Genomic DNA, 8873 nt, shown 5'->3' with positions numbered 1-8873 from the left:
AAAATAAATTGCCAAGTGTACCTTCAGTGAAGAGCTGGGCATTGCCTAGGATAATTTTAAGGATTCTTTGATGTTACTTGATTGATTTGCTATTTACCAGGCTATTTAAAAACACTGAGAATAGGCCGGGTGCGGTGGCTCAAGCCTGTAATCCCAGCACTTTGGGAGGCCGAGACGGGCGGATCACAAGGTCAGGAGATCGAGACCATCCTGGCTAACCCGGTGAAACCCCGTCTCTACTAAAAAAATACAAAAAACTAGCCGGGCCAGGTGGCGGGCGCCTGTAGTCCCAGCTACTCGGGAGGCTGAGGCAGGAGAATGGCGTGAACCCGGGAGGCGGAGCTTGCAGTGAGCAGAGATCCGGCCACTGCACTCCAGCCTGGGCGACAGAGCGAGACTCCGTCTCAAAAAAAAAAAAAAAAAAAAAAAAACAAAAAAAACACTGAGAATAAAAGGTAAATTTTTGGAAAACTGGTAGCAATATAACTCACTCATTTTCATAAGCAATGCAAATGAACTGTCAGGTAGAAAATATAAATCTCTATAAGTCGGATGCTTATTTGAACTACTTTAACATCTTACTGGTTTCTTAATCAAGGAATGAGTTGAATAAAATATTTGGCATAATTTCATTTTATATTTGCATGGGAGTTGTGCTGCTAACTCACTGAAAAAGTGTACTGTAATAGAAGTAATATGATAAATCTCATAGTGAAGACACAAAGATTTAGGGGAACAGAGGGTGGGAGAAATTTATTTAACATCATTGGGAGGAAACATTTTACCTAGGTGATTTTAAAGCTGGGCTTTGAAGATAATGTTGAATTGGGGTGGAGCTGTGATTGGAGAGAGTAAGGGAGAAACACCTCTAGGCAAAAGAAACTGTTGATATGGTGGATCTTTTGGACTCTGTTTACCAGAAAGACTACTGGCTCCTTACCAACCGCTTTTCAAAGGTGGTGAGATTTCGGGGTTGTAGGCCTACTGACACTGTTGTAGAGCTATGGAAGTCATCATCCACTCCAAGATCAAAGGCCCAGTAGGCCCATAGACTTGTTCAGGAACCCTCTGCAATGCCTGTCTTTTAAACAAATTTAAACATGTCTTTTGCATTCACATTTGAAAATTTACATGTAAGTGTGCACAAATTATTGTGTTTTAAAAATAGTGAAATATACTCTACAAAACTTTATATCCTCATTTAAAATTTAGTTTTGCAACTGATATGGAATACATAATGTTAATCTGAACATGATTTCCTAGTTTCTTAATTAAACTTCTTCATAGACTTAAAGAAAGGCCATCTTTTGTTTAAAAAGTAAAAATCATTATGTTTTCCCAATATAAAAGCAACTCATATATATTCATTGTAGAAAAACTGGAAACAAATGTGGAAAGAGATTGAAATTAAACTTGTTTATAATTCTATCAACTAGACATGAGAGCTGTTAACCTACTTTCTAGAACTTTTTCTTTGTACACACACGGAGTTTGTTTCTGTTAATTAACAAAAAATGACTGTTTCTTTTTATTGAGGTAAAATTCATATAACATAAAATTAACCATTTGAAAGTGAACAATTCAGGGGCACTGAATACATTCACAGTGTTGTGCAACCATTGACTCTAGTTCCAAAACATTTTTATCACCACGCAAGGAGACCCTGTACCCCTATTCATTTCTTCCCCTGGTCCCCGGCAATACCAATGTGCTTTCTAAGATCTCTATGGATTTACCTATTCTGGAAATTTCATATAAATGTGTAGTCAATGGGACCTTTGTGTCTGGCTTCCTTTATTGAGCATATATGTTTTCAAGGTCATCCACATTATGGCATATGTCAGTACTTCATTCCTCACTATGTCTGAGTAATATTCTATTGTATGTAGATAGCACATTTTATGCATTCATATGTTGGTGGATAGTTTTTTCTTTTTACAATCTTCTTTTTGAAAAATGCAATAAAAACTTTAACCTATCCTAAACATTTTTCATAATCTTGCTTCATATGTAGAAGGGTTAATGGTCACAGGAATATGCCTATACAAATATGCTTGCAGTATATAGAACTAGATTAAAAGGAGAGTCAATTGATAACGTCAGGTTTTTTTGGTTAACACCTGACCCATGTAGGCACACCCACAGGCAGGGAAATACAAACCACCACCACCACCACCACACAACAACAAAAAACAAACACTGGACCCAGACCCTCTGGCACATGCTTGTTTCTGCTGCCCCCAGATACAAATTCTTTCCTGCAGGCAGGGATGCCATCTCTTCACCATGAGGAAGTGCTGATTCCTCTCTCCTCTCACTTCCCTTTAGGGGTGTGGTGTTGGGAGGCTCAGTTCCCTGACCACCCTGGCCCACCCCTAAGAGTACTGTGCAATACTTGGTGATTTCAACACCACAATGCCTGATGGTTAGCTTGACTGATTTTTCTCTCAGCAACCAGAACACCACAAGTTCATTTTGCTCTCTAAGTCTAGCACGAAATGAACTTGTTTCTTTCTCTCTTTCAAATTGTATTTTGCTCAAGTACCACGCCAGCAAAATTAATTCATTTCTCCAGATGCACAAAACGGTCTGTTGATTACCTACCAGACCATGCCTGATTTAGTAACTAACTTCAACTTTTGTTCAGTCCTTATCCTTTATCTCAATACTACTGGCCTTCTTTCCCCACAACTACCATCTGCCCTCTCGACAGGATGTAGTATTTTGTTTTCTGAGGCCTTGGAAAGGTATGTAAGTTCTAAAATATCTGTGACATTTTCACTAAATTTATATAATGTACCCCAATACAGTTAATAACTACTTGGCTTAATTAACATTTCTTGAGTTCCTACTATGTTCCAGGTACTTTGCCAGGCTTCAGCAAATAAACACACACACACACACACACACACACACACAGAGCTAAAAGTTAGAATGAGCAACACCTCCAACAGAGACACAAAACATACTGGCTTAAATAATATAGAAGTTTATTTCTCTCTGATGTAAAAATCCAGATGGAGAAGCCCAAGGCTGGTGAGAAGGCTCCATAGTTGCCTGGAAATTCAGTGACAAGTGACAAGCTTCCAGTATTTTTTCTCTTTTCTTTTCTTTTTTCTTTTTTTTCCAGAATCTCATTCTGTTGCTCAGGCTGGATGTAGTGCAGTGGTGCAATTTCAGCTCACTGCAACCTCCACCTCTGCGGTTCCAGCAAAACTCCCACGTTGGCCTCCAGAGTAGCTGGGAAGACAGGCATGCACCACCACGCCCAACTAATTTTTGTATTTTTTGTAGAGACAGGGTTTCACCTTGTTGCCAGGCTGGTCTGGAACTCCTGAGCTCAAATGATCCACCCACCTCAGCTTCCAAAGTGCTGGGATTACATGTGTGAGCAACCGAACCTGGCAGCTTCCAGTTTTCTAATCTACCATTCCTAGGGTTGAACCCTCATCCTCATGCTCCAAAATGGAGCTTCAGTGATCTCATCTATGTTCTAGGGAAACAGGATGGAGGAAGGAAGGATGAAGGCATCACGGGTATGACAACTACCTTTTAAGGAAAATTTCCAGAAACTACTGTACTTCTGCTTTGATCAACATCTAATTGATCACAACTTAGCCATATAACCAAGTGGCAACAAGGTAGACTGGGAAATGTATTCTTTATTCCAGGCATCTATTTCCCAGCTAAAAACTGAGGGTCCTGATGAGGAGAAAACAGATAATAGGTAAGGCAATCAGAAATTGTCAACATCAAGACACAGTCCCTGCCCTCTAGGCAGAAAAGGGAAGAGAATACTGTTAGCATATAACAAAGGAATCTAATTCACACTGTGCAAAGTTTTCTGGAAATGAGGGTGCCCAAACTGAATTTTTAGGGAAGAGTAGTAGTGAGATAGGCAAAGAGTGTGGTGGTAGTAACGATTTTTTTTTTTTTTTTTTTTTTTTGAGACAGAGTTTTCACTCTTGTTGCCCAGGCTGGAGTGCAGTAGTGAGATCTCAGCTCACTGCAACCTTTGCCTCCCGAATTCAAGCAAAGTCTCCCAAGTAGCTGGGACTACAGGTGCACGCCACCACGCCTGACTAATTTTTTTTTTTTTTTTTTTTTTTTGTATTTTTAGTAGAGATGGGGTTTTACCATGTTGGCCAGGCTGGTCTCGAACTCCTGACCTCAGGTGATCTGCCCACCTTGGCCTCCCAAAGTGCTGGGATTACAGGCATGAGCCACGGCACCCAACCAAATGATAATAGTGAGGGAGTTTCTGGAAAGGGAAATTAGCCAGTGGCCAGAGGCTTGAAAGGAATTACTGTATATTAGTATGGTTGTACTATACATTTAGAGGTCAGGAATGTTGAAAGATGAAGTTGAAAAGATAAGCACGGGTGAATACTTTTTGTGTCTGGTCTAATCTATATAATTATTCATGTAACAAAATGTTTAAAAAAATTAGTTACCCCTTAAGCTCTTGTTAAATGAGTTTCTAAAAGTGCTAATCAGTGATCATTAAGGAAATAAATTATATACATACAGCATATTACTTTTCACAGTACAATCATAAATAGTTACCTGCAAAGATATGAACCAATCTTCTCTATACTCCTTCTAAATGGTCAGTGTTCTCAGAGTCTAGCAACAAAATAATCTAACTAGATGAAAACTTATCGTATTCACTTGCTTATAAGATGCATAAAGATTCACCTTTGCCCCAGAGAAAGGTATTTAAAAATTGCCCCATATCCAATGCACTTACATTAGAGATAAAAAGCCAAATGCATAATGAATGAGAAATAGCTAAGAGTCTGAGTTATAGTCACCAAGAAAACAATAACTTAACACTACCTCTAGCAGAGAAAGACAGCAGATACGTAAGTTTTTTTTTTTTTTTTTTTTATCCTATAAGTGGCATGCTTACCTAAAGCAAAAGTAAATATAACGAATCAGAGGCCACAGAGATGGTCAAAGCTAGAGTCTGAGGCTGTGATACAGGTTTTTTTTTGCAAAGATGGCTGATAACTTCTTCTATACACATTTTCAATGTGACTTTTCTGTTCTTCCCATTGAAAGGTGGATTTTATTTCCCTAGTTCTTGAATCTGTGATGGCTCTGTGACTTGTTTTGACCAAAGAATATGATAGAAGTGACTCTGACCTTCAAGGCTAGGCATGAGACTGCCGTGTACAAAAGTCAGTCTAGTCTATGGAGGACAAGATGCCACATAAAGGGGAACTGACGCACCCCAGACAACAACTAGCATCAACTGATAGACATGAGGCCATCTTGGACCTTCTACCACAGGTGAACTTTCAGTTCACTGCAGTTCTATAAGTGAAACCAGCAGAAGAACTTCCCAACCAATTTACAGAACATACGAAATAATAATAATTGTTGTTTTAAGCCACTATGTTTCAGAGTGGTTTGTTAAAGTGATAACTGATATAGGTTTACATCTATGATATTTTAGATTAAAATGCATCATCACTATAGTTTATGACTGAAAAGCAATAAAGGTATTGCTACAACTTCAATTTCAGACTTTCACACAATATACTGCAAAATGAACTGGTAACAGAAAGTCGGGGCTTCCATTGCTATACAACTGAAGAAACCAGCAGCTTAAAGTGTTAGACATCCCTAGGAAAACTGTAAGGTCCCCACAACTAGAAGAAATATTTTTAAAAAATGGATATTAGATCCTCAAACAAATGGAATCACTTGAGAAATTTAATTTTAAATTATGTAGATAGCTCAACAAGAACTAATAACAGATATATCAAAGATCAACATTATGATACTGTAGATTTATGAGTAGAAATTCCAGTTACCTCTGTAGGTAAGATTAATAATGACACAAATCATGTCCCTTGACTCTTGAAGATGAAGTCCTTGAGTTCCATGGTATAGTGGATAACCTACAAAATGGCTGCTCACGACTCTCCCTTCCTGGCACTCACTTTCTTGGGAAATAGTCTCCCACAGTAAGTTATAGCTGGCCTTTGCACCCAATGAAATATGGTGGAAATGATGGTGTGTGACTTCCAAGGCTAGGTTATAAAAGACATTGCAGTTTCTACCTTGGTCTCTTTCTTGGATCACTTGCTGTTGGAGAAGCCAGCTGCGTGTCTTGAGGACACTCGCCCAGCACTGTGGAGAGGAACACATAGGAACTAAGGCCTTCATCTGCCTGTTAGGATCAACTTGCTAGCCATGAGAGCCTGCCATCTTGGAAGCAGGGCCTTTAGCTTCAGTCAAGACTTCAGATGACTGTATCTCTGGCTGATATTTCTTTTTTAGATAGCTTAATTGAAAGTATAATTTAATTACCATAAAATTCACTAATTTCAAGTATACAATTCAGTGATTTCTAGTAATTTTACAGAACTGCCCATCATGACCACAATCTAATTTTAGAATATTTATATCATGCCAAAAAGAAACCTCATATCCATTAGCAGTCACTCTCACTTCTACCTTCTGCCCCAGGCAACCACTAACCTATTTTCTGTGACTGTAGACTTGTCTTTTCAGAAAATTTCATACAAATGATTTCATACAAATGAATTATGTGGTCTTATGTGTCCAGCCTTTATTTAGCATGCAGCTGACATTTCGATTGCCATATCATGAAAGACTCTGAACCAGAACTTTCCTGCTAAGCTACTACTAAATTATTGATTCACAGAAAATGTGAGATAAAGAGTCTCTATTGTTATTTTTAGGTAATAAATTTTGGGGTAATTTTGGGGTAATTTATTGCACAGTAATTGATAACTAGTACACATAGGTATGTGATACTGCTGGGAAACTAAGTCCCACATTTAATGGCACACATTCAATGGGCCATTAAACCCAACCCAAAGGTACTATTAAGAGTTGTGTTGGGATCTCAAACCCAAGCAAAAAGAAAAAAAAGAATTGTGGACATGAGAAATTATAGCTTACAATTCGATTAGCATATTTTGTTAATGATACACAACTGTTACTTTTTCTAATTTTTAAAAGAAAGCCGTTTCCAAAATTAGAAGAATTTCCAATTTGTTTTTAGGTCCATGAAAAAATTTGGATGAACAAGGAAGAGATGAAATTGTGGAGAGTCAAAAGTGTGGTCTAGCTGCCCTGGTGGGCTACCAAGGAAATTTGCCATATTAGTCTGGAGTGAGTTTTGATTGATCAGAGTGGACAATAAAAGGCTCAGCTGTAATTCCAGGAGACTTAATTAGCCATTTGCAACCTTCAGATGAGGCTATCAAGAATCCATTTAAAGGATTCATGAGGGAAGAGAACAGGTGGATACAGGCTTCAGATTTTGAGTTTGATACCGAGAGGAAGAAAGAGGCTCACAACGTCACAACTGTGAATGGGCCAAAACTCCGTGGAATGCTGTAAAACAAGAGCCAAATGTGAAATGGTTTAAATAATGTGAATTAGTAACACTCTTGGAAACCTGCGTACAATTGTACAATTTGTTGTTTGATGATAGTTTTGACTTGGTTTCTAATGCAGCTAAGGTCAAAGATTAAGAGATTCATTTAGAATCCAGTAGTAACAATGGTTATCAGGCTTTAAAAATGAATTTGAGGGTAAAGATAAAAACTTTATGACACTTAGAAACAGCCTTCACTTCCGACGTGGCCATAATTCTCAAAACTAGCTTCTATAACATATATTTAATTTTTTTCTCCTGCAATTTAATATATATGAACATTTGGTAACATATTTGCCTTTTTTCTATGTATGAATATAACATTGGAATTTCTTCAAATTTATTACTTTGTTGTAAGAGTTGTTCCAGTTTTTTTACTGAAATATTTATTTACATGAATTAAACTTTCATGTAAAGTTTAAATATATTGTACTAACTTCTTGCTTTATACACAATTTTACTGCTACATGCTGTGTTTGCATGTACAGTATAGGAATTTTCTCAGATGTATTTGATACTGTGACATGTTTTTTAGTTGCTAGTACCAACTTAAATCTCCAATATTTGCCTCCATGGTTCATTTTTCTTTTGTTTTGTTGTCTGCTATAATATTGTCAGTGTATTTCTTTTTAGCTATGTAGCTGAGTATATTCATGGTCAGTAGTATATAATTAAATATGCAGAGTCAGTAATTTCCTAGAACTCAGTACAATGAATACAGAATACTGTGTTTATACGAATATGTAATACCTCCCTCTATAAATCCACTATAATATCATTTGAACACTTTTACAAATAATGAAAGGTACTTTTTTACCCCGTAACATTTTCTCGCAAAACTGGGTGGTCTTATTTACATTCACATCTTATATGTCAGCTTATTTGTATCATAATTCAGGTACTGGAGAAACAGGGAAAATCAGATACAGATCCTGACTTGAAAGATCTAAGGCTCTGCTAGAGGAAACAGACATACAAACAATACTTACATTGCTTTGAGACATGTGATACGGTGTTTTACAGTGAAGGAAGCCTCAAAGTGTTTGGGGTGGTCAAGGAGGGTTTTACTGAATAGGTGCCTTGAGCTAACCTGCTGTTTGTCAGGTTAACAAGGGGAGGTAGGGCATTCCAGATAGAGCAAAGATCATGAATAAAGGAAGGAAGCATAAAAGAACACAGTATACTCTGGAAACAGCATTAGCTCAGTGGGGCTGGAACCTAAGGGCATGTGAGATAAGACAGGAAGATAAGGCAGAAGCCAGATTGGATGGGATTCTCAGCCAAGCTAAGGAGTTTGAACTTCAACCTATATGGAGTGGGGAGTTACTACAGGATTTTAAGCAGAGGAATTTTTCCTTTAAAAAGGATTCTCTGAACCTGTGGGTTGGCAGGCACCTGAAGTTCCAGCTACTCAGGAGGCTGAGGCTGGAGAATTAAGTATAGTCTGGGCAAC

Source organism: Chlorocebus sabaeus, chromosome 26 (genome assembly GCF_047675955.1).
Source record: "Chlorocebus sabaeus isolate Y175 chromosome 26, mChlSab1.0.hap1, whole genome shotgun sequence".
Classification (NCBI taxonomy): domain Eukaryota; kingdom Metazoa; phylum Chordata; class Mammalia; order Primates; family Cercopithecidae; genus Chlorocebus; species Chlorocebus sabaeus.
Note: the sequence above shows the minus strand (reverse complement) of the source record.